This window comes from Canis lupus, chromosome 10 (genome assembly GCF_048164855.1).
Source record: "Canis lupus baileyi chromosome 10, mCanLup2.hap1, whole genome shotgun sequence".
Lineage (NCBI taxonomy): Eukaryota > Metazoa > Chordata > Mammalia > Carnivora > Canidae > Canis > Canis lupus.
Genome location: NC_132847.1, coordinates 62,845,071 through 62,870,698, shown reverse-complemented (window position 1 = coordinate 62,870,698; position 25,628 = coordinate 62,845,071). Strand labels below are relative to the sequence as shown.

Genomic DNA, 25,628 nt, shown 5'->3' with positions numbered 1-25,628 from the left:
CCACACATGGTCTTTGACCCTTCTCTATAAATCTCTGATTTGTAGCATTTGCCAATTTCCATGGTGTCAATACTTCTACCACGGCCAATTTCATACTACAAATGTGAGGCCACTAAACTTGAGGCTGAGAAGAGATCTGCACAATCAGTTCTCTGTAGCTATAGCATACCATTAAACTATACCCCCTTCCCTACTCACTCCTGGAGCCTAAGGACCAAACACCTCGTTGGAGAAAACTTGAAAGAAACCTTAGCTCCCAGAATCCCTGCCTCAAGATTAGGCTCTTTACTGTGTTTTGATAGATGTATATCATTATCTTGCTCTTCCAGACTTCCTAGATTTCAGCCTTTGCCTGCTTTGATCACCAACCCTTGCGTGCTCATCTGACCCCCTGACTCCCTGGGTTCTTGTAGAGCACAGATGGTCTCACACTTCCTGATCTACCCTGGCTTCCTGACGTGCTTCTGAGCACAGAGAGCATATCCACGCTACCTCCTGCAGGGGCTTCTGGTTTCCAGGCTGTGATCTGCCTTTACCACTCCCAGTTCTTGCGGCACACCTCTCAGGACTCCAGGAGGTGAACTCTCATCCTACTGATTGGGAACTTAGTTCCCAGTTCAGTTCTTCTTTCCCTGTCCTGGCTCTTGTCTGATTAGCACTATCTGTCTACTAAATCCGTACATGATTTTTACCATCGCCTCACACAAAAAAATAATTACTTGGTATTTTCTGTGTGCCAGGTCCTGTTTAGCCCCATGGAAGATACCTCAGTGAATAAATTAAAGATTGTCTCCCCTTGGGGAAATTATATTAAAGTGTGATGAGGCATATACTAAACAATAGGCATAATAAATACATGATACATTATAAAAGACGATGATAAGTATGATGGAAACAGTGAGCAGGGAAAGATGAGTTGACACTGCTGATAGAAGGCACGTGGTTAGAGTGGCTTCTTTGAGAAGGTGATATTGAGCAAAGCCTTAAAAAAACATTCCATGTGTTCTTTACTTTCATACACAAAATTTGCTCATCATCAACACGTAGGTGGCTCACTTCAGCCTGAGAACTTCCAGGACTTTATGTTTATTGCAGAGGGACTACTTATATTAAGAGGCAGAAAGTGTTATAATTGTGTGCTTGGGCGTTGATAGAGAAAACATGGCCTTGAATCCTTGCTCTGTGGCCAATTAGGGCAGCTGTAAACGTTTGCTTAATTTGTCAGACACAATGTGTTTCTTGAGGGCAGGGGCTGGTTCTGTCTTGTTCACCCTGTTGTCTCCATGCCTAGCATAGTGGTATTTGACTCTATTAATACTTATGAAATGAATGAGTTCAAAGTTAGGTTTTTGGTTTGTTATTAGCCATATTGCCCTGGGAAAATCCCTCTCTGAGCTTTCAATTCCTCATATGTAAAATGAGGATGTTAATCATGATAGAGTAACCATCTTGTGTTACTGTATGAGCTAAGTTGTAAGAATTTATAATGCATGTAGAGCACTTATCACAATGCTTATCACACAGCTAGTGCTTGGTTAATAAATGTTAAGAGTGGTTACTGTTCGTTATAGTCAGGATACAGAATTAATTTTCTACGTTAGAGATACTATCATGGAAAGATTCCTTGCTTCCTTCTTCAGTAACATGATCCCATCAACCAAGCCTGCACAGTTGTGATCTTTGAGGGGGTATGAAAGGTGTGCAAGGGGATAGATGGTGGGTAGAGTGGGACCTGGAGGAGCCAAGGGGCAGAGGAAAGAGCCTGGGTAGCAGGACTGAGGGGGTTCCTAGAGCACTGTGGTCAGGGCAAAGGCTGTTGTATAAACAGATAAACACTCAGCCAGAGATGGGGAGTGGAGTTGCGGTGTGCACATAATAACACAGAGCAAAGGGATTGATGGAATTTTAACTGAGATTAAACAGAATAATTAGTAGGGCATAGGCATCACTAGTAGGGTCTGGAGACAAAGCCTAGACCCTGTGTCCTTTGCCAGGGTCTTCCTCCATCTTAAAGTGTCTTCTCAGCCCAGATTCCCTGGCTTTCCCAGCAGTCCCCAGTGTCTGCTGAACTGACTCTCTTGCCTCTTTGATTGTCTTCAATCTGATTTCTGAAGTTTTCTCTCATGAAGCAGTCAGCCTGGATGAGGACCCCTGCTGTCTCTATGGGCATGGCCAGGGGCATCACTTGCTAACTCATTAGGAATGTAACCATCACTGTGGTTCTTCCCAGTGAGTATAGACAGTCATTCAGTGCTGTTACACAGAAGGCAGCATTCTGACCAAACAGGCCTGGCGGTAGAAGGCTTTTCTTCCTACTAGACTCCTGGCTGGAAGCAGATGTTTTATGGAAGTCAGTTGCCATCCAGTTAGTTGGCAACATTTGTTTAGGACCCGCTGCACGTCTGTCCCTGTGATGAGGGAGACAGCATTTCAATGCAGAAAAGATAATGATCCTCATCAGAATCTCTGATTATTTCCTTAGCATTGATTCCTAGAAGTCGCTTTACTTTTCTAAGGGTTAAGAATACTTTTCAGCCTCTTTATGCATATTGCCATATAGTCTTCCAAAAAAGATGTACCAATTCATATGCCCACTCATTGCATTTGTCAATGCTCATTTTATTATACCTTTGCTAGTACTGGTATTATTAAAAGTTTAAAAATATATATAAAAGACAGGCAAAATGGTATTTCTTTGATTAAAGCTTCATTTTTTATTAAAAAAGGGATTGAACATTTAAAAATGTTTGCTATGGAGATAATAATACTTGGTCTCCTCACCATGGTAGGTCTGGCGGAATTTTGATTTGATCTTTTTTTGGCTGAATTTTATTTATGGCACTAGTTTTTAAAAATATATTTACAGTAAAATCTACTTTCTTTGTTATGTGTACATTTTTCTGATTTTGATAGGTATGCAGAGTTGTATAACTGCTAACAATCAGAATATAAAGCTTTCTTCCCCAAATTCTCTAATTCCCTGCCTCTTATAGTGAAACCTTCTACCAAATGTTAGCCTCTGGCAACTGCTGATCTATTCTTTTTTCTTTTTTAATTTTATTTATTTATTCATGAGAGACAGAGAGAGAGAGAAGAAGAGACACAGGCAGAGGGAGAAGCAGGCTCCATGCAGGGGAGCCCGATGTGGGACTCAATCCTGGGTCTCCAGGACATGCCCTGGGCTGAAGGGAGGCGCTAAACCACTGAGCCACCCGGGCTGCCCTGCTGATCTATTCTATGTCTATATTTTTGCCTTTTCCAGAATGATATATCAGTGTCTTTAATAGAGCAAAAAAAGTTTTTTTTTTAATTTAAATTCAATTAGCCAACATATAGTACATCATTAATTTCAGAGGTAGAGTTCAATAATTCATAAATCATAGCACAAAAAATTTTGAATTTTAAGTCCCATTAATCAATATTTTTCTTTTATATATTATGCTTTGTTGTCCTACCAAGAACTTTTTGCCCAACCCGACATCACAAATATTTTTTCCTATATTTTTTTCCAAAAATTTTATAATTTCACACTTATGTCTATAATCCATTTTGTTAAATTTTGTGCAAGTTGTGAGATGTTGGTCAAGATTCACGGTTTTGTATATTGATATCCAGTTGTTCTGGCACCATTTGTTAGAAAGTCTGTCCTTTTTCTATTTAAATGCATTTGCACCTCTGTCAAAAATCAGTTGGCCATATGTGATATGTGTTTTTTTCTGTGATGAGGGATTATATTAAGTTCCTTTCTATTCTGTTCCGCTGATCTATGTATTTATCCTATCTTTAATACCACATTGTCTTGATTATATTAAGGTCCTATATTTTTGCCTCTTCCAGAATGACATATAAATGGAATCATAGAGTATATAAAATTTGTGACTAGCTTGTTTCACTTAGAGTAATGAATGCCTTTGAAATTCACCCAAGTTATTGTGTATTTTAATATTTCATTCATTTTTATTGCTCAGTAGTATTGCATTGTATGGAGATTGTTTAGCCATTCACTTGCTATTCGTTTTTAAAGTTGGTTTGGCTATTATAGGTTTTTTGTCCTTTTTAGAATCAACTTGTAAATATCTTTAAAACTTGCCCGTTTTTGGAAAATATTGGGATTTCCATAAGCCTAGAGACCAGTTTGGGGAGAATTGACATTAACAATATTGAGTTTTCCTATCTATGAATATGGTATATCTTTCCATGTATTTAACTCTTAACAATTTTTTTCAGTATTTGTTTTTAGCTTAAACCTAAGTCTTTAATGTTTTGGGCTTATCCGTGGTATTGTTTTAAAATTTTCAGTTTCTAATTGTTCTTTGCTAGTATAAAGAGAGAGAATTAATTCTTTGTGTATTGACCTGTTTCTTATTTTGCCCTTTTAGAAAACACCTGCCATTGTAAAGAAGTACAGTTAATTCTGATGGAGAGACCATGTAGAGGGAGACCTTGGAAGATGAGAGGCCATGTGTTGAGGAACTGAGGTGTCCCAGCCAGTAGTTAACATCCACTACCAGATTCGTGAGTGAAGCCATCTTTTATGTTCTAGCCTCAGCCAAGCTCCTAGCTGAGTGTAGTCACCCTAGTCAACCCAGATGACATTACGTAGAGCTGAAGAACTGCCCATCTGAGCCCAGCCATCCCACAAAATTGTGAGAAATAATATATCTTTGCTGTTTTAAATCATTAAGTTTTGGAGGAGGTTTGTCACAGAACAATAGACAAATGATACCAGGCTTATGATAGTTCACTTAGCTAATCCTGGATACTATAGCCTCGCCATGAATGCTAGGCTTTTATATTTCTTACTGAGTCTCCTTGTTGCCAGAGTCAGGTCTTGTATCCCCAGGGATAGCAGCTGGCTGCCAAGTCACAGCTCTCCCTCTTGCCCACTTACTTCACAGTGTACATGTAGTCCAGATGGCCTGCATCTCTGCTTGAACTTGCATTTGGCCCCTGAGAGGCCTCTGCTTGCCTTGCTATGCTGACCTTGGCTGCCAACTACTTGCTCACTTGGCTGATGGCTGCCTGTCGCCTGGTTCCTTAGGTCCTCATCACAATGTCCTCTCTCTGGCCTTATCAAAAGCCCTAGGACATTCATTTACAATAGCTCCTTCCCACCCCCTGATATGAGATTATTTCTCTGTGGGGACTGTTTTATGCTGCTACAAGCAGATCAGTGTTTTTTAGACCTGAAACCCCGGGTATAGTTTTAAGAATTGGCAGCTGCTTAAGCCTGACCTAGAACCTACAGAGTAGCTAGATTTTCTTGATAAGATAATACATATGCATTGCTGAGCAACATGCCTGGGACATAGCAATTGCTTAATAGTAGTAGTTATTATAATTAACATTGAAAGAGATTATTTAATCTAAGAACCACATTTTTCAGCAGGAGAAAGCAAGGCCCAAAGAGACTGAGTGACTTGTCCAAGGTCACTACAGCTCATTTGTAGTTGAACAAAGACTAGAACAGTAGTTTCTCAATCTCTAATCTCACACCTTCTCCATTGTGCCACAATTCTTTGGTTTAGGATGCTTTGGAGGAAGAAAGAGGAAGGAAGAAACTACAAATTATCTGCTTTATTGGTGCTTTTGTATGTATCATGTCACTTTTATCCCCATAATAATTCTATAAATTGTTATTTTCACTTTACTGATAAGACACTGGGGCTCAAGGAAATTAAAATCTTGCCCAAAGGCCCCATGGACAGTAGAATGAGGGCTCCAACCCAGGCCTGTCTGACTCCCAAACCAGCCCATGCTTCTCCACCATGTCATGCTCTTCCTGGGTCAGGGTGGGGATCCTGAGAACCACAGGAAAGAAATGTTTCTGCAGGGCTTGGCAATGACCTGGCTTCATTTCTTCTCAGTTCTCAGATGCACTAGCTGGTCTGCACGCAAGAGCCTTTTATCCTTCCTTCCACACAATCCTTTTAACTGAAACCAAGTGGCCAAAGCTTAACTGTAATTCTGCAGAACTGGCGGCAAGAGGCCTGGCTATGGCTTGGGCCGCTCACCCCAAACGTGATGTGCACAGAGAGTGGGGCTGACATTGTTTAGCTCTCTGCTCAGCAGTGCCCAGCCAAGCCTCCCGGTCTAAATTGAGCCCTTAATCGTTTTCCTGGCATTTGCTCAGACAGGATTTTATTTTCTAGTAATAAAAGCTCCTACATTGTAGGGGAAAAAAAAAAAAAAAAAAATCTGCCTTTTTTCCCTAGCTTTTGTGAATGCTTCACCACCTGTCCTTTTTTCCCCCTTGTTTTTTGTGCTTGGGGCAGAGCCAGGTTGTTTTGTGCTTGCTGTCAAGTTTTGGGGAGCTCTTCATGGACAGAGAAATGTACTCACATTGACTGTGCCTCTGCTTATTACTGGCAGCTTCCCATCTCATGGACTGAGAGGTTTAATCCTACAGGCTTGACTTTTGGGTCTGTGGGTGGCACAGGGAAGAGGGGCCCAGGAAAGGAGAAATGAAATGAGTCACCAAGGGCTTCCCACCTAAGAAACTCTTGATGGCTCACCTCTTTCCTTCAAGAGTTTTCAGTGGCTTCCCAGTGCCTGCAGAATCTAGTGCATACTTTCTAAGATGGTATTCAGACCCACCTGCTTCCTCAGCCTCCTTTTTTTTCTTGGTGAAAAGGAAAAGAAAAAAATATAGATACCTAAAAAAAAGTAAAAATGAAACTCATCAGAATCTTCACCACCATAACATATTGCTATGTATCTTTCCAGACCTATGTACAAATATACATAAATATATATGTATTTAAAATATGTAGATAATTTTTTGAATCATCCATTTTTAAAATTAATTATTTTTTATTTTTTACAAACTGACCTTTGAATAAGTTCAGCTATGAAATGAAAACGACAAGGGTCATTGTCATCTAAATTCTGACCTACATATATGGTGACAAGTATTTTATAGAGTGAATCCAGGACAAACCCATGCCAGTCAAATAACAACCAAAAAATATGTATACATATTTAAAACAAATTTAAGTTCTTTGCCATTTCAATTTGCCATTCTAGTCTTGTCTTTTGACAACTCCCACAGTATACGCTAACCATTATGTATCAGGCACTTTCACATTTCTACACAACTTTGTACCTGCTCTTCTTTCTGCCTGAAATGCTCTTGACACACTTCCTGGCACATGGTAAGCGCTAGCAAAGTTAGTTACACCTCTTCACTTCCTTTCCTGCCTGGTGAGCTCCTATTTACTATTTAAATCTCTGCCAAAATAGCTCCACCTCTGTGAAACCCTGCTCTCTCCCCAAACCCACACTTGTCCACTCACCAATTAGCCACTCACTATCCATTTTGGGATCCATGGATTTGCCACCTCCCACCCCAACCTGTCTTAACACTGAGCTTTTCCAAGGATTGGCACCCAGGATGGGCTGGGAAACAGGCATCAACTCGGTCAGAAGCAGCAATTTTCTGGATGAAGTTGAGCCGCGGCCTATAGCAGAGGCCCAGGCACTGCTGGACTGGTCAGAGCAGTCCGTGAGCTGACATTTGACAGAGATTCCCAAATTGCTAAGGAGACCCCTGTTGTTTCCTGGGCTCCTCCCTCTCTGGCAAGGGCCAACGTTCAACCTCAAAGAACATTATAGTGCCGGAGAGCTCTCTTGGCAGACCTCAGATGAATTGTTTACTCTCTCCTTGTTGAGTGAATGCAGGCTTCTGTGTGGTGTGTCCAATTCTGGGCACGTGTGAGACACCTCTCAAGGTGCTTGGGACAGAATTCTAGGCTTAATGGTGGTGGGCTGTGGGGGAGGGAGAAAACCCAGCATCCTCACCCTTGACCAGACTTCCTGCCATATCTTTGGAGGGGGGTACATTTTGTTCTCTCTGACTCACCTTTGCCCCCAGCTTCCTACACTGAGCTTCTACCCCCATCTCCACTTAAAAGGGAAATTTTATGTTTTCTTACTGGTGTGCAGTTGTTACCTGTCTCCTCTTCTTTGCCACCTCGCCATGCAGCTCCTATGTCGTAATCTTCCACATCCTTCCACCTGCCCTTCTCTCTTCTTCCAGACTTGGAAGCACTGAGGTAAGAGTCAGGATTTTACAGGGTGCTGCAGCTGATTTGAGCAGCATTTGTTGAAAGCATGAGTTTGGTGCTTCACAATGCCATGGCTCACTTTTGGGTGGTCTTCATCAAGAGAAGGGGCTTCTAGCCTTGCTGGGTAACAACACCTCCATCCTCAGGCTTCCTGAGAATGAAAACAGGAAACAACAAAAGTGATGGAAACAACATCTAATGCTACCTAAACTCACATGGTGTCTACAGGTCTTACCAACCTGTGAAGATCACTATTGGGGTCATATTAGGAGTTATGGCCTATGTTTTGCTCACCCTTCCTGTGAGACTTTGTCCCCTAGAAGCATTTCACAGCTACTTACAAGGACTCCTTTCATTTTTCCTCTCATGCTCATATTGGTGCCATCTCTGGATCACCTAGAAACTCAGGGGTGAGGTACAGTGGATGTCCTACGTGTTCATGTCTGCACCAAGAATGCTTTCTGCTTATGTGGAAACTCTTCAGGTGACTAAGCAGCATTGAATGCTTTGGAATTTTCCCTGTGTTAGGAAGACCACTGTCTCATCCATTCCTCTTCACCTCTATCCCCTCACTCTCTCCCCTGCCCCATTTTGCATCTTAGTTTGTCCTTAGGCCCTAAAGCATTAGTGTCCCTTTGTGAAAACAGCTCCCTCAGCTTTTTCATGAAGCCCCTCTTTCTGCTAAGTTCTGACGTCTGGGTGTGGCACTGGGCCAGCATACATGCTGCAGCTTCCTACCCAACTTTGTCTCTTTTTCTGGCATGTGAGCAAAACCATGTCCTCGTCCTTACGTGGAGTGACTCTCAGATGCCCCAGATGCCAGTTCTTCAAACATATCAGGCATGGCTCAAACCAATTAGGCTCAATTTGGGACCCCATTAAAACGATAAATGTTTTTCTAGTTCTTTCCAGTTTACAAAACCCTTTTACGTACCATTATTTCACTTAATCTTTGAAATAGCCCTTTGAAGTGCCTGTTATCTTTAGCCTCACTTTATGGGGAGTATAACAAGTTCAGACTACTTATTTAGTATGTGCTAGGAATTTTCAGTACTATTTTATAGAATCCTGGGCCCCCTCTGCAATAGGTCCATAATGCCCAAGACTCAGATAGTTGAGGAGGATGTGGATAAAGTCAAAATGGCTGTCTTCAGGGGCACCTGCCTTCAGCTCAGGTCATGATCTCAGGGTCTTGGGATCGAGCCCCATGTTGGGCTCCCTGCTCAACTGGGAAGTCTGCTTCTCCCTCTTCCTCTGCCCCTACTCATGCTCTCTTTCTCTCTATCTCTCAAATAAATAAAATCTTAAAAAAAAAAAAAAAAAAAGACCGTTAAGAAAGAATAAAGCAAAACAAAACAAAACAAAACCCAAACCCAAAATGGCTGTCTTGAGACCTGGAGTTGGATACAACTGGCAACACCCAGCGGTGATGGAAATCTCTGATAGAGCAATGGAGAGAATTATGCAGTCCAGGCAGAATTGGCTAGATTGCTTTTCCCAAGAAGCTTATGAGGCTTTTCTGTTCTTTTTTGGCTGGTCTTCATTTTTTCATCTGTGCTCCACAGTTCTTGGCTGGGACTTATCATATAGTTATTTTTGTGAGTCTTTTATCACGCTTGTTCTACTGTAGGGTACTTGAGGGCAGATACCATGTCTGTGACATCTTTGCATGCTCTACAGCAAGAGCTAGGAATACAGTAAGTACTCAATAAATGTTGAAGGAATGAATGACTATTTATTCATGTTTCCCACTTAGATTTCCAAGTGAGTAATTCAACTGTAGCCATTTCTTTCCCATTAGCACTTTTGTCAGAGGGTAGGCATGGTGCATGATGAGGCAAATAACTCAAGCCTATTGGTCTCCTGCCTCATTTCTATGTTTTTATGTGGCCCAGCTACTCCCTTTTGGGTCCACTGATGTACCTTGCTTCCAGTTGCCCTCCCTTCCTGATCCCCACCCACCATTTCTGAGTCTAAACCAATTGAGGAAGTAGATCAACCACCTCAGTGCCACTAGTGGACTTGGCAGCCAGTCATTCACCTAAACTTGGGGTTTGATGGTCTAGTAACATGTTCTCCCAAGTGACATCTGTCCTCTTCCTGTTCATTGTTGGCCCAAGCCACAGATCTGGCTTATAGCAGATCTCTAGTTCTCCTGCTCAAAGGCACTGTCCCCCTTTAGGATTGGACATTGGCCCTGAGCTCAGCCTGAGACTGGGCCCTGACATCTGATGTGACACTTGCCAGCTGTTCTCCGGGGACAGGAACCTGGATCTGTATACCAGTCTATTGCTGCCCATGGATAATTTGTTTACAAACACTCCCCACCTGTCTGTCTGCCTGACTGGGGAAGGCAGACAGGATGCTTGGATTCCTCTCCATTGTGCTCTACTCATTTGATTGGACCAGTTGCTTTAGTCATGCTTGGGCTTGTTGTGTCTTCTGGCCATTGTGCCTCACCCATCTGGCTGCCAGTCTGGTATTTGCCTTTGCAGCTGGGCCTATTCCTTCTGCTAACGATCTGTCTGTGTATATGCAGGGCCAGGATTTTGTTTTGTCCTCTCTGCCTGTTTGGCATGGCTATGAGATGCCCATAGTGCCTTGTGTGTGCATACTCAAGTTAAAAACTCATTTGATTTAATCTTACTGTGCTCCTTAAGAGGTTTGGCATGGAAGAAAGCTTGAAACTGATTGGATAAACTAAGGACTAATGATTAGGGTGATTTTTATTGATCTGTCCTGTTTCTATTATGACTGATTTTTTGCCCATATTTAGTCAGATTCTAAATATTGCCTCCTAGGAAATTAATATCCTTGATCTAACTCAAATCAGATATATCTTAGTCATAAGGGTCCAGGTTCCTTTTGGGAGGTGTCACTTCACTGGACCAGATCTCCTACCCAGTCTGGGAAAACACACCTTGGTAATCACCATTTGGGGGCCCTTTTATCATAATTGTTGTAAAAGATTCAGTCATGGCTTTCTTAAAATAGCAGTAAATTGTAACATCTTTCGAAAAGAGTTATTTGGTTCAAATAAATTAATGTTTCCATCTAGAACAGGCAATGGGATGCAGAATGAAGAGAAGTATGGAAGAACCATGTTACAGTTTGACAACAGATCAGGGTCAGGTGTTCACTCTTGGGGGAGAAAGAAAGCATTGGGTTTGATGGATAGCACCATGATTAAATATTATTGCTTGTAGGGAGACTGGGGTGCCCTCCACTTGATTTTCTAATAGACATTTCAAATCTAACTTGTCCCAAACTGAACTTCTGATTGTCATTCCTGTCCATCCTCCTCCTACTTCGTATCTCTATTTCAAATCTGCTTCACTCTAAGCTATCTTATTTTAGTGTGTGGTGGCTTTCTCCCTTTAGTTGTTTGAGTCCCAAATCTTGAACTCATCCTTGACTCATCTCTTTCTTTCACATCTCCTATATAACCTATCAGAAATTCTGGGAGCTTGGGCAGCCTGGGTGGCTCAGCGGTTTAGCACCTCCTTCAGCCCAGGGCCTGATACCTGGAGACCCAGGATCGAGTCCCATGTCAGGCTCCCTGCATGGAGCCTGCTTCTCCCTCTGCCTGTGTCTCTGCCTCTCTTTTTCTCTGTGTGTCTCTCATGAATAAATAAATACAATCTTTAAAAAGAAAAAGAAAAAGAAAATGTCTTTTAAAAAAAAGTAATTCTGGGAGCTTCACTTTAAAAATAATTTGATAATTGGACCATTTTCCACCATTTCCATTGTAACTTCCCCAGTCATTGTCTTCCTCTTGGTGTACAGGAAGAGCCTCTTAATAGGTCTCTCTGATTCTATCATTGTCCTTTCTTCTTCCCTCCTGCTAGTTTATTCTCAGCACAGCATCTGTTGCAGCCATGGCTCCTAAAGTATGTTATGGTTTTCCAGTTTACCAAAAGTAAAAGCTAAAGTCTTCGTCATAGCCTCCAGGGTCCTCAGGCCCTCAATTAGCTCTCTGACCTCATCTCCCATCACTTTCTCTCTTGTTAACTTTACTCTAGCCATACTACCCTTGCTGTTTCTTGAACATGTCAGACATGTGTCTGCCTCAAGGCCTTGGAACTGGATGTTCTCTCTTTCTGGAATGTTCTTCTCTCAGAAATCTGATATTAGCTTGATCAGCTCCCTCTCATTCTTTGAATGTTTACTTAAATATTACCCTTTCAATGAGGCCTACCAGGACCATCTTTTTAAATACTGCCTCCACCCTGCTATCTATTCTAATTTTTCCTACCCAATTCAACTTCTTTCCTCGAAGCGCCCATCACCTTTTCACATACTATAATAACTTCTCTAGCTTTTAGCACAGTCTTGGTCAGAGTAGATTGGCAACAAGGGTTAGTTCTTGCTTTTTTGCCAGACAGGATGACTCTAAAATTTTTTTTAGTGCAGGTTTGCTTTACAAAATGTAGAACTTTCTTAAACACCATCTTTTTTTTTTTTTATTGTTGCAGTGAGATTCACATAATAAAAAATAAAACATTTTAAAGTGAACAAATCAATGGCATTTAGTACATTCACAATATTGTGTAGCATCTATTTTTGGTCAGACCTTCATGTATTGTGTAGCTACTTCCAAAATATATTTGAATCAGCAGTACCTTTAAACTTGGTCTTCTAGCAATTTCTTTTGTGCCACAAATTTAAAGATAAAAAAATGAAACCACGCTGACAACATAGATTGTCTGACCCCTTGACTATTTTACAGGAGGGAAATCTCAAACTGGGCAGCTTGGATATAGAGTTAAAAAAATAAATCCCTTTATGTTTATAGGTCTTAAAAAAACAAACCAACTTTCTGTGAAGTTCAGTGGTTTTGTTAATTGTTTCAAGATGTTGGATGTTTTAAAGTGCATTGTAAAAGTCCTCCATGATGACAAAACAAAACTCATTAACTTGTACTTCCTTGTTGAGATTTTACTTAAAAATATAAAATGTGAAAGTTCAAGGTAGGACAGTCTTATAATTGCAGATTTAAACGCATTACCATTAGAAAAGGAAAAAATAGAGATAATATGATACGTCTCTGCTTTGTTGAGCTAGATCTGGGAACCCTAAATCTCACTTCCTTTGTTCTTTCCTTGTCCCTTTACGATACAACAAGGTTAATCCAAGAAAATTCCTAGAAGGATACATAAGAAATGGCTAAATTTTTGCCTCTGCAGTGGGGCTCTGGGAGTGGGAGGAGGAAGACTTATTTTATAATTACATAATATACCTTTGTATACTGTTTGAATGTCTACCAAGGAATGTATTACGGTTTCAGTAAAAAAAAAACAATAACAACAAGCTGAACTTTTGTTTAATTTCCCTGAGTACCCCATGGTTCTGGGCATTTATTAGTCAGAACTCTTTGTAATGATAGAAGCCTATATAAATTGGCCTCCACAAATAAGGGAGGTGGTTTACTGGGTCATAGAGCAGGGATGGGGTAGTTCACAGAACTACAGGAAGAACTGCAGGAATTAGGGTCTTAGGGCTAGAATCAAGGCCTCCATACTACCAGGAATTCTTTCTCCTGCTCTTGTTATCATCTTTACTTGCATTTGCTCCTCTTTGCATGTTGGTGTCATTCTCTCCTACTTTTCCATATGGACATGCTTCACCTTGAACTGTTGAAATTGCCAAAGAAGTTGGCCAGACCTGGATAATTTGCCCAGTGCATGGCCAAGGTAGAGGAATCTCATAACAGAAGAAATGTGTGAAAGCTTTTTGGGAGAAAACATAGATTACCAGTCTACTACAGTTTACTTCTTAACTGCCCAGTCTAATACAAACTTTCCTCCTGTAATTAGCATTCCAAGAATGTCCCAGGCCAAAGTAATGTAGCCATCATGCAGATTCCTAAAATATATTCACTCTATCTTGATTTAGCTCTAAGTCCAAATCTTTGGAAGATCTTCCTTCTTCTTGGGAGGCTTTGAATGAGACTTTTCCTGGTTCAGCAACCCATGTCTAATTGAAGAATATAATATCCTCAATGAAAAACTCCAAAAAGGATTAAAAGGGGAATACAATATGTGGTGGTAATCTTTTTATAATAAGTATTACCTCCTACTGAACAGGAATAGCAAAGATGCACCCCTCTGGCAAAGGAAAGAATTTCTTCGACACATATTATGGCAGCTTCAGGTTCTCCCAAATGGAAGGAATTTCACCAAATTGAAGTACTTATACAGGGTTAGAGGTCAAGCTTTCTCAGTTCCTCTGGTGCCTCTCAGACATGTCCATTCCAATAACTAGAACTCCAGCATTATGTATTAGTCAATCTTGAAGCACTATCTGTAAACAGAAATGGCTTTGCAGTAAAGTTACATACATTTATTTAATGTTTAATTTGTATTAAAATGGAAATCTGGACTTTTTTGTCTTTACTATTTTGAATTAGAAGGAATCACTCAGCTCATTTTTGAGTAGTGAACATGTTCTTCAGAATATATATATTTATCTATCTATCTTGCATATATATCATCTATATCCATATATCACTATCTAAATATCCCTTTACAGGAAATAATAATTTAGGTAATTGTATTTTGAAGACTTTTTTTTCAAGATTTTATTTTTTTATTTATTAGAGAGTGTTCATAAGCAGGGGGGAGCTGCAGGCAGAAAGAGAAGCAGGCTCCCCACAGAGCAGGGAGTCCTCTATGGGGCTGGATCCCAGGATCCTGGGATCATGACCTGAGTGAAAGGCAGACACCTAACTGACTGAGCCATCCAGGCTCTCCAGAAGACTGTTGTTTTAAACAACCTTTCATGCTCTTGAGGAAGGGGCGTGGTGTTATTGGTTTCTTGCCTTTTTCACTGGGCTTTGATTTTTTTCATTGGTCATAGAAGTTCTTTCTAATGATACTGAGTCCAGTCTTAAGGACTTTAGTGAGGGGGGCAGGGGAAAGAGGGACTAAAGCTTCAGGTATGAAAGGATGAAAGGGAAGTGGTGAGAAAGTAAGAAGAGCCATTAACCCAGAGTTAGGAAAATGGTTCAAGAAAAATCTGGGCAAGTGAATTTAGAAAACTTGTGTGATGGGCCTTGTCTTTGTGCCCTGGAGTCACATTGGATCAGAAACATTCCCAGCTGACTGTACACTTTTTATAGGATTGAAAACCTTACATTATCTATTCCCAGGACTTTTAAAAAAATATTTTATTTATTCATGAGAGACATACAGAGAGAGGCAGAGACACAGGCAGAGAGAGAAGCAGGCTCCCTGCAGGGAGCCCGATGTGGGACTCAATCCCAGGACTCTGGGGTCACGACTTGAGCTAAAGGCAGATGCTCAACCACTGAGCCACCCAGGTGTCCCATATTCCCAGGACTTTTGAAGATCAAGATCACCCTTTATGAAACCTTGATCATTTTGTCAGATGTCCTCCAAAGTTTTCCTTCCAACAGAAGCAATGCCTAGTTTACCAGCTTATACCTTAATTCAGTATCTGCCACTGGCTAACCCTCATAGTGTTCCTTCTAAAATTATTAGACTAAAGGGGACTCCTGGACCCTCAGGAAAACGATGAAGAAGAATTTCCACACCAGAGCCCCAAAGCTGGGATAGCAATAAATGAATCTTATTCCTAATCTGTTTCAAGTCAGGCAACATGGAACTGAGTTTTTTCTTTCTTCTTTTTTTTTTTTTTAAAGATTCTTACCATTTTTTTTTAGATGTTATTTAATTATTCATGAGATACAGAGAGAAAAAGAGAGTCAGAGACATAGGCAGAGGGAGGAGAAGGCTCCCTGCCAGAAGCCTGATGTGGGACTTGATTCTAGGATCCTGGGATCATGACCTGAGCCAAAAGCAGATGCTCAACCACTAAGCCACCCTGGTGTCCCCCCCTCCCATTTTTAAAAAAAGATTTTATTTATGTATTTAAGAGAAAGAGAGTATGAGCAAGGGGAGGGGCAGAAGGAGAAGCAGACTCCCTGCTGAGCAGGGAGCTTGATTGGTAGGGGAGGCTCAATCTGGGACTCTGGCTTCATGACCTGAGCCAAAGACAGACACTTAACTAACTGAGTTAACCAGGCTCCCTTTTCTCCTCTTTCTAATGATACTTTGCCTAAGGTTGCATGGAGACTCAAGGCAAAAGTTTAACCACTTGATTCTCCACTGTACATCTCAGACTATTAACTCCTCATCTAGAGTGGAGAATAGTGAAGGGAAGGTTAGAGAGCCTCCTACTTTTCTACAATAATCGTTCTTTCTTTTTTAAGACTTTATTTTTGAGTAATCTCTACAACCAGTATGGGGCTTCAACTCACGACCTGGAGATCAAAAGTTACATGTTCTACTGAGTGAGCCTGCCAGGCAACCCTACAATAACGATTCTTAATTTCCTCTGAGTGTTTGTTGTTCATAACTTTCTTTTCTGGGACCAAATAATTCTCAGAGAAGAGCAACACTTAAATTAACTCAAGTAAAACGGTGTATTTATTATATGGTTCTAACATCTCATGTCCGAGACAGTGAGGCAATGTTATAGGTGTTTATGGAGGAGAAATGACCTTAGAGGGTCAGCAAAAGGGAAATGGAAACTAAGGAAGGAAGGCTGTTCTTATCCTGGGATGATTTGATCTCTCTTCTTTCTTCTGTCTGTTTTGGTTTTCCATGCAGAGCATGCACTTCTTATTCATGGTGTCTTTGATCCTATAGTTTCAGCTTGGTTCAGTGTCTCACAATGGGAGAGAGGTAGTTGCCCAAAAGGAAACTGGAGTGCTACTAGGAAGAGAGAATGAATTCTGGGCAGATAAAAAATGAAAAATTTGCATAATAATGACCAATCTGTTCAAGTGAATTCAAGTTGGCTGAATTGTTTGCCATGTCTGAAGTGAAAGTCACCATGCCACCCAAACCCTAGCGCCTAGCCCCATCCTCGGAACTGGAAGACACCCAATAAATGTTTGCTGGGGCTGAAGGCAGGATCTATGTTTGATTAATTTGATTCGTCTTTGTAACACTCATAAAACACCTGATATACTTTTTTTATACATGGCAGATGTTGCAAAAGTATTAATAGAATAACTCTCACTTCCTTTGTTCTGAGTCTTGTATTTTTTAAAGAGGCAGAATCATTGTATAGTACAGTGGTCTCCAAACCAAGTGGAGTATACAAGACAGTCCACTGTGTATGCAAAAAAATTATGACTCCTCTATGTGTTTACATAATAAGAAAAATTAAATGTTACTAACATCTAATAAATAGATTGACATTGGTACTTTCGCATAGGTCAAATGTGAAATGTAGTTCGCAGAGTGCTCTGAGGGAAGAGAGAGGTTCTCATAACACAGAAGGCTTGACTAAGTAATTTTTTTTTGTGGGTGTTGGTGTTCAGCATGCTGTAATTATATTGCAGTTCATATGGGTCGAAGTGGATTCAGAGAGTAGTATATTATCTAGTTTTAACTAAAATAACCCTCACAAAATGAATAAAAGTCTTCAAAAGCTATCTGTGAAGAAATTATGAAGGTAATACCTCATATGGAAACAATGAGAAAATGGTTGGGCGAACACTTCCCCTTTTATGAGTTCTTTGTGATCCATGTTGAGATAGAGAAACAACAATGATATAGTCAGATCTGGTAAATAGTAATCCAAAAATTTAGAAATTTTCATGGAGTCTCTTGGAACTATAGATTAAAATAATACCATTAATAATACACATTGACCCAAACTGGCTTGAGTTTTATCTATGTAACTGTCATGATTATTTGGATATGAAGCATGCAGAGCATTAAAAGGCAGATCTCTACAGCTTTTTTTACAATGATGTTTTAGCCGGGCAATGCTCAAATTCACTTAACATAATTTCACTAACTTTATGGTTTTTGCTTGAGGATAGAAGTTAAAAAGCTGCATACAATTAAGGAAACAATCTTCGGCCATGGGAAAAATTGGCTGAAATAATAAGCAAAAAAAGTGTTCCTTCGTCAGCAGAAAGCCTTGGAAGATGCCTAGAAAACATTGATGAAGATCTGAAGAAACAAGCATTAGGATAAATTTGACAATGTGGGAAGTTTCTGATATGGTTGGATCAAAGTACAGATGTTTCTAACTTGTCTCAGTTTATGATATTTGCTACATTCTGTTTCAACAATGAAATACATGAAAAACTATTCTGTCTCTCACTCTCTTTCCACTGATGTAAAGATATCCTGGGAGGAATGTATTAATTATAAATATATTAATGACTTCTTTAATAAAAGAAGTGGTAAGGCTAGAGGGACAGAACCACAAGAGAAATTTAATCACTGCATCATTCATAGACAGCTATTACAGAAAGGAATTCAAAGCTTTAGTGTTTAAAATTCCAGGAGTATATGATGGTGAATCTTATGAAACAGAACCATTACTAGTAAAAATTTTATAATGATCTAGGGTTTGCAGATTTTTCTGTAAAGAGGAAAATAGTCAATGTTTTAGGTTTTGCAGGCCATATGGTCTGTGTCACAACTTTTCAGATCTACTCTTGTATGGTGAAAGCAGTCATAAACAATATGTAAATGAACAAGTGTGACTGTGTTTTGGTAAAAATTTATAGATACAGTGGTGAGTTGGATCTGAACTGAGGACTGTAGTTTGCTGACCCTTGCTTTATAATGAGCCAGGAATAGCCATGAACATGGAGGTTCACTGTTTTTATCTTGTGTCAAAGCCCTTAAAAAGGTTGCTAAAGTTAAAGAAAAATCTCCAATTTATTGACCTTTTATGTGATGACAAGTGGTTGTTGGTAATATGCAACATTCCAGATAAATTAAAAGAAAAATAGGGACAGATTAAATAGCTTGTTTCTTCCAGGTGAAGTGACATTTAATAATGAAAAACAAGCTGCTTTTTAAAAGAAACCTAGAGGACATTTTTGAAAATGGCTTTTGGGGAATGTTTTTTATTGTTATATTGTTTAGTTGTCGGAATTCTATGTCTGTCACCTGCATACTTAATAAACTTGGAAACAGAATTTTCCCATATGTTTAATACTTCCCCAAAGAGTTTTAGTGGGTTTTGAATCTATTTGTTAAAAAAATGTAAATATGCAATTCCTTCCAGTTTGTTTGCAGGAATAATTTTTTGACATCAAGCATGATGGAAATTTATTAGCCAAACTTCAACAAAAACTTCTGTATAAATGGTGGCTAGGATTGAAAAATGAGTATTATGATTTAGTGAGGTTAGTGAGAGACTAATGTTTGGTTCCAATAGGACCTTCCATGTGAAGTTCTTTTTCTAGCTATGAGAACTATTACAATTAAGTGTTGATATAAACTGAACTTAGAAGCCTTCAAACAAAACATTAAACCAAGGCTCTAAAAATAATAAGGCATATTCAAATACATTGCTTACAGTTTTTCTTTGTTCTAGAAATTAGTGAAATAAAGACTATTTAAAGTGGGTTTTTTTCATAGTTTTCTGGATTTAAAAAGATTTGAATATAGTTGATACACAATGTTATATTAGTTTCAGGTGTATAGTATAGCAGTTCAACAGGTTTATACATTTTGCTATGCTCACCACAAGCATAGCTACCATCTGTCACTATACAACACTATTATAGTAACATTGACTATATTCCTTATGCTGTGCCTTTTAGTTGTGTGATTTATTCTTTCCATATCTGAAAGTCTGTGTTTCCCACTCCCCTTCACCCATTTTGCCCTATTCCCTACCCTCTTCCTAACTGGCAACCATCAGTTTGTTCTCTGTATTTACAGATCTCATTCTATTTTTGTTATTCTTTTTTTTTTTTTTTAGATTACACATGAGTAAAATCATGTAGTATTTGTTTTTCTCAGCCTAACTTATTTCACCTAGTATAATACTCTCTAGGTCCATCCATGTTGTCTCAAATGGCATGATCTCATCTTATTTATGGCTGAATAGTATTGTTTATGTATATGCATACAGAAGCACACACATAAACACATCCCACATCTTCCTTATCCATTCATCTATTGACACTTAGGTTGCTTCCATATCCTGGCTATTGTAAATAATACTGCAATAAGCAGAACTGCAAACATCTTTTCAAATTTGCATTTTTGTTTTCTTCGGGTAAATACTCAGTAGTGGAACTACTGGATTGTATGGTATTTCTATTAGGTTTTTGAGGAACCTCTATACTATTTTCCACCGTGGCTGCACACAATTTGTATTCCCACCAATGGTGTGTGAAGGTTCTTTTTTCCACACATTTTCATCAACACTTGTTATTTCTTGTCTTTTTTATTTTAGCCATTCTGTAGGGGTAAAGTGATATCTCATTGTGGTTTTGATTTCCATTTCCCTGATGATTAATGATGGTAAGCATCCTTTCAAGTGTGTGTTGGCCATCTGTATGTCTTCTTTGGAAAAATTTCTATTCAGGCCTTTGCCCATTTTTATTTTTATTTATTTATTTATTTTTAATATTTAAAAATTTTTTTTATTTATTTATGATAGTCACACACACACAGAGAGAGAGAGAGGCAGAGACACAGGCAGAGGGAGAAGCAGGCTCCATGCACCGGGAGCCCGACATGGGATTCAATCCCGGGTCTCCAGGATCGCGCCCCGAGCCAAAGGCAAGCGCCAAACCGCTGCGCCACCCAGGGATCCCCTCTGCCCATTTTTAAATCAGATTGTTTGCTTTTTTGGTGTTGAGTTGTATAAGTTCTTTATATATTTTGTTATTAACCCCTTATCAGATATATAACTTGTAAATACCTCTCCCATTCAGTAGCTTGCCTTTTGGTTTTATTGGTGGTTTCCTTCTCTGTGCAAAATCTTTTTATTTTGGTGTAGTCTCAATAGTTTATTTTTGCATTTGTTTCCCTTTCCTTAGGATACATGTCTAGAAACATGTTGCTATAGCTGATATCAGAGAAATGACTACCTGCGTTCTCTTCTAATAGTTTTATGGCTTCAGCTCTCATATTTAGGTCTTTAATCCATTTTGTGTTTATTTTTGTGTATGGTGTTAGAATGTGAAACTTCATTATTTTACATGTAGCTGTCCAGTTTTCCCAGCACTGTTTATTGAAGAGACTGTCTTTTCCCAATTGTGTATTGTTGCCTCCTTTGTCATAGATTAGTTGACTATATAAGTGTGAGTTTATTTCTGGGCTTTTTATTCTGTTCTATACATCTGTATATCTATATTTTTGCTAGTACCATACCATTTTGATTACTATAGCTTTGTATTATATCTTGAAATCTGGAACTGTGATACAACCAGCTTTGCTTTTCTTTCAAACTCCTTTATGGTTCCATACAAATTTTAGTATTATTTGCTGCAGTTTTGTGACTCTTCTGGATTTTTTAAATGTTTATCTTATGTAAATTTTATCATATAGAGTAGCATGTGTATATTTTATAAATAAAAAATACATGTATTGGAGTATATATATTAAATCTTTTAAAAAAGAAATTCATAGTGATATATGATCCAAAAAGTCCAAAGAGTATTGTATTTAGTAGGGAGGTAGTGTGGCATAGCCAAACATTCATAAACGGAAGCCACACAGATCAGCTGTGGTTACTAACAGTAACTACCATTTAATAAGTTGCTCTTAGGGCTAGGCATTGTGTTAGATTAGTTGCAGAAATCATCTCATTTTACTCTGTCCAAAATCATATGCAGGAGGAATGACATGCAGTATCTCCTTTTATGTCCACCGAACACATCCCAGGATACTTTGAGGGTAGGCTGGGTCTCGTGTTACATGGCCCTCAGATTCTTTCAACTCTAAAATTGCTGGTTGAACTCTTGTCTCTCAGGCTCTAAAAATCATTAAAAGGAATTTCTGTGGCATCCACTGAACAAAAGGAAAATAATCCATAAAATCACCTCTTAACATACTGTTGTAATCAATTCTCAGTTCAATGGGGTATTGGCAGGAAGGATGGAATGGTAGGTTCAGAAAAATCTACAATTGCAGCTAAAACAAAATTATGATTAACTCTCTGTTACCTGGAGATAATTAACTGTAATTATAATGTTGGCTAGACCTGGGTGGCATTTCTTTCTCAGTGGGGTGGGCTGTTGGGGGGGCCATACTAAGTCCATTTTTCTAGGAAAGCTCAGAAGACAGGTGGTCTCCTCTCATCCTACTTCTTGTTGGAGTAGAGGCTGGTAATCTGAACTCCTTATTTGCTGCCCATTGCTAACCCTGTAGGCTGGGGCAGCATGCCCCTCTCAGAGCACTGCTACACTTTGACTACCATTGATCAAATCTGAATAATAGAGCAGGGACTAAATATTACCATCTTACAGATGAGAAAATGGAGGCTTGAAGAGATGAAGTAACTTGCTCACTGACTGAAAACTGTATCAGAGTTGGGATCAGAGCTCGGGTCTGGCTGATTCAAAAGCCTATGTGTCTTTCACTGCTTCCCTGCCACTTAACTTGTGGAGTTGGTCCTATTGGGGCAGAGATATTTTTGGAGGGAGACTCTTCCTTCTTGACTTTCAAAATATATCATATTGGCAGATGCCAGTTCTGCTTATTCCAAGTGATACCTTGTGCATCTCTTCTTCTGTGACTTTGTTGAGAGTCATAAAGGACTTTGAAAATCATCTATGCCAATGGTCTCATTTTACAATGAACAAAAGGAATGCCCAGAAAGATAAAGTAACTTACCCAGGGCCACCATGGTAATTAGTGATGGCTATAAACCTGCTGTGTTTGAACTTTTGAACTCCTCACATTTTGGGAAAAAAGATCCCAGAATATAAATGTGTGTGATTCAGCTTAAGTTTTCAAACATCTATAATTGAGCAGCAGAGTTATAATTTTCGTAAGAAATAGGCCACATCATGGTTTTCATCAAACTTATTTGAAACCTGAAGCCTGCTTGGGGTGGCACTTATAGTCTACTAACCCTGGGTTTGTTCTTACTCTTGTTTGCCTTGACTTAAAAAGATGAACCATGTGATTCCCAAGAGTTTGGAAGCTTTACTGATGTTTTCAATAAAACAGCATGTAGAACTAGAACTCTTCTATTTTAGGATTTTTTTTTCTGGTCACGAGGCAATGAGTAACTATCACTAAATTCTATTTCTATCTGAGATTGAATTTATGAAAAACTCTGATTAGTTTTTTTTAGCTTGCACCTGAGCCTGTAGAATTACACATAGCTTCTAACTTGCCCTTTCTTCTTGTTATGGATAATGAGTGAACTTACTAAATAGCAGCTAAAAGCAGCAGAATTATTTTTTTGTTTTCATTCATTTATTCAAACAATAAAAAACATATTTAGCACTTACCATGTGCCAGGCCCTGTGTTCATCCTTGCTTTTGAAAAGGCATTCATGGTCTAGTAGAGGAGACATATCCATATGTGGTTTTTGAAATGACACATGATGAATGTTGTCATAAGTATGTATAGCATTGGAAAACTTCTTTTTGCCCAGAGGAGGTGGAGAAGACACTGGCAAAAGTGACATTTGATCTGGGCATTAAAGGATGAGTAGGAGTTCATTAGGCGGAAAAGAAAGGCTGACACAAACAAAGTATAAAGAGGAATAAATTCCAACTGGGTGGTAAAATCTCATAATGTAAATGTGAATGACTGGTATTTCAACACATTGGGTCCATGGAAACTCATTTCAAGCTTTTAAAATCTATTTTTAAAAACTAACTTTTAAAGCTAAGTTGTAATTATTATTTGGCATTGCTGGCTATCATTGTGCTTCACTGTTAGGTGCTTTAAATCACAGCAATTCTGTGATGTGGCTATTGAGGAAGAAATCGAGTCTCAGGGAGCTTAAATGCTTTGCCAATGTCATAAAACTAGTAAGAGACCTAGCAAGAGTTTTGCTCTTCAGATATGCTTTCACTCACTAAAGTTTTTATTTTTGGTCCAAATAATAGTCTTTACTATAAAGTATAAAACAAACCTTTAAGAATGATTTATTAAATGAACTTTAAATGAACTTTAAAGTATATAGGAGAATTTAAATTTAAAAAGAGCTCATCTGGTCCAAGGCCTTGAGGTATAGATTAAAAACTAGTCACTCAGGTTAGGTGACACACTTAATGATGGGGCTACTTAGGATAGCAACTGATAGTTGATCTTTTGCTTCCATCTGGTCTTTTGACACTGAATGCCAATTATGCATCTTGGAGATATAAAAGTGAGTAAGAAATAGTTTCTGCAAAAAAGTTTAATAACTTGCCTGAAGCTCATAAGGAATAGACCTGGCATAGAACCCAGGCAGTCTGGTTCCAGACCCCATGCTCTTAACTTTGCTTTTAGAGAGGAGTGGAGATGGAAGTGAGATGGGCAGCCCCGCTTTAATTCTGTCATTGTTTGCTCAAAGAAGTTTCTCACATATATTTAGTACCTCAGTGTCCCTACTCATAGTAGTCACATTTGCCTAACACATCACCATTTATAAAGTACCTTAATAAGCTTGACTTTGATGGCATTTCGCAACAACCCCAGGAGGTATAGGCAGGGCTTTGTTATGCTTATTTTGCAGATGAGGAACCAGGCTTAGACAGGCTAAAGAAATTGTTCAGCTTCACTCACCTCTATGCAGAGATGGGATTTGAACCTGTTGAAAAGTGAAAAAAGTAATCACTAACTCTAAGATGCTTATTACCATATAGATGTGGCAAAATAGGGATCCCTGGGTGGTGCAGCGGTTTGGCGCCTGCCTTTGGCCCAGGGCGTGATCCTGGAGACCTGGGATCGAATCCCATGTCGGGCTCCCAATGCATGGAGCCTGCTTCTCCCTCTGCCTGTGTCTCTGCCCCCCCCCCCCTCTCTCTCTGTGACTATCATAAATTTGAAAAAAAAAATTAAAAAAAAAGATGTGGCAAAATAATGTCTATAAATGAAAAACAAAATGTGATATGTTTTCTAAGAGGTACAGAGTAGGATGATTACAGGTTCAGATGACAAGTAAATCATGTCCTCTTGGCTTTCTGTTAGAGAGGGATATGAGCTGGGTTATAAGTGTGGGAAAGATATGAACAGGTATTCCAGGGGAGGCATGAGTAGAGACCTAGTTTGTGAGCCTCTGTTTCATTCTCAAATCCTAACAGCTGGCTCCTTCATCACTGTTTTTGAAGGCTCAAACTATCCAGGCTAGTCTGAACAAGAGTTAGCTTGGCTTTTTCCCTTTCACATTGGAAAGCTTCCATCATGTTCCCCAGATCCTGTGATATTCCTCAGGTCATGGTCCTGTATTTTGGATTTCTGCTGTCTTGGTTATCTGATCATGCCCATAAGGATGCCTGCTGCTTCCTAGTCCAGTACCTATGGCCTTGCTTTTTCCATGAACACACCCATGGATGATGTATGTTTATTGCCCTCACCATTGGACAATACCTGTTTTTCACACAGTTGACCCTATGCACTTAATTATTCAGACAGCTCTGAGTTCCAGTCCACCTTCTAGTGCTGTCCTTTTCTCAAAATGCTTTAAGCACTTTATCTCATTTACCTGAGAGCTTTATAGGGAGAAAGGACTTCAGAATGGACAGAGTACTTGGACATGCTTTCTGAACTTAAGCTTTCTGAAAGTAGAACTATCTCTTATTGCTTTCTGAATCTTCTGTC

The 25,628-nt window shown here is 39.3% G+C and overlaps 1 long non-coding RNA gene across 13 annotated transcripts in view; it reads left to right on the top strand.

The window, feature by feature from the left end:
• The window catches only part of LOC140641801 (uncharacterized), a 179,807-nt gene that overhangs the window by 64,400 nt on the left and 89,779 nt on the right, over positions 1–25,628 (top strand). For 9 of the 13 annotated variants that reach the window (XR_012038393.1, XR_012038392.1, XR_012038397.1 and 6 more), the window contains 2 exons: positions 4,380–4,515; positions 5,529–5,591. This is a non-coding gene — a long non-coding RNA (uncharacterized lncRNA). Of the gene's footprint in view, positions 1–4,379; positions 4,516–5,528; positions 5,592–5,867; positions 6,683–25,628 lie in introns of those variants that run through there. The other 4 variants (XR_012038396.1, XR_012038395.1, XR_012038388.1 and 1 more) reach the window with 2 other exon arrangements.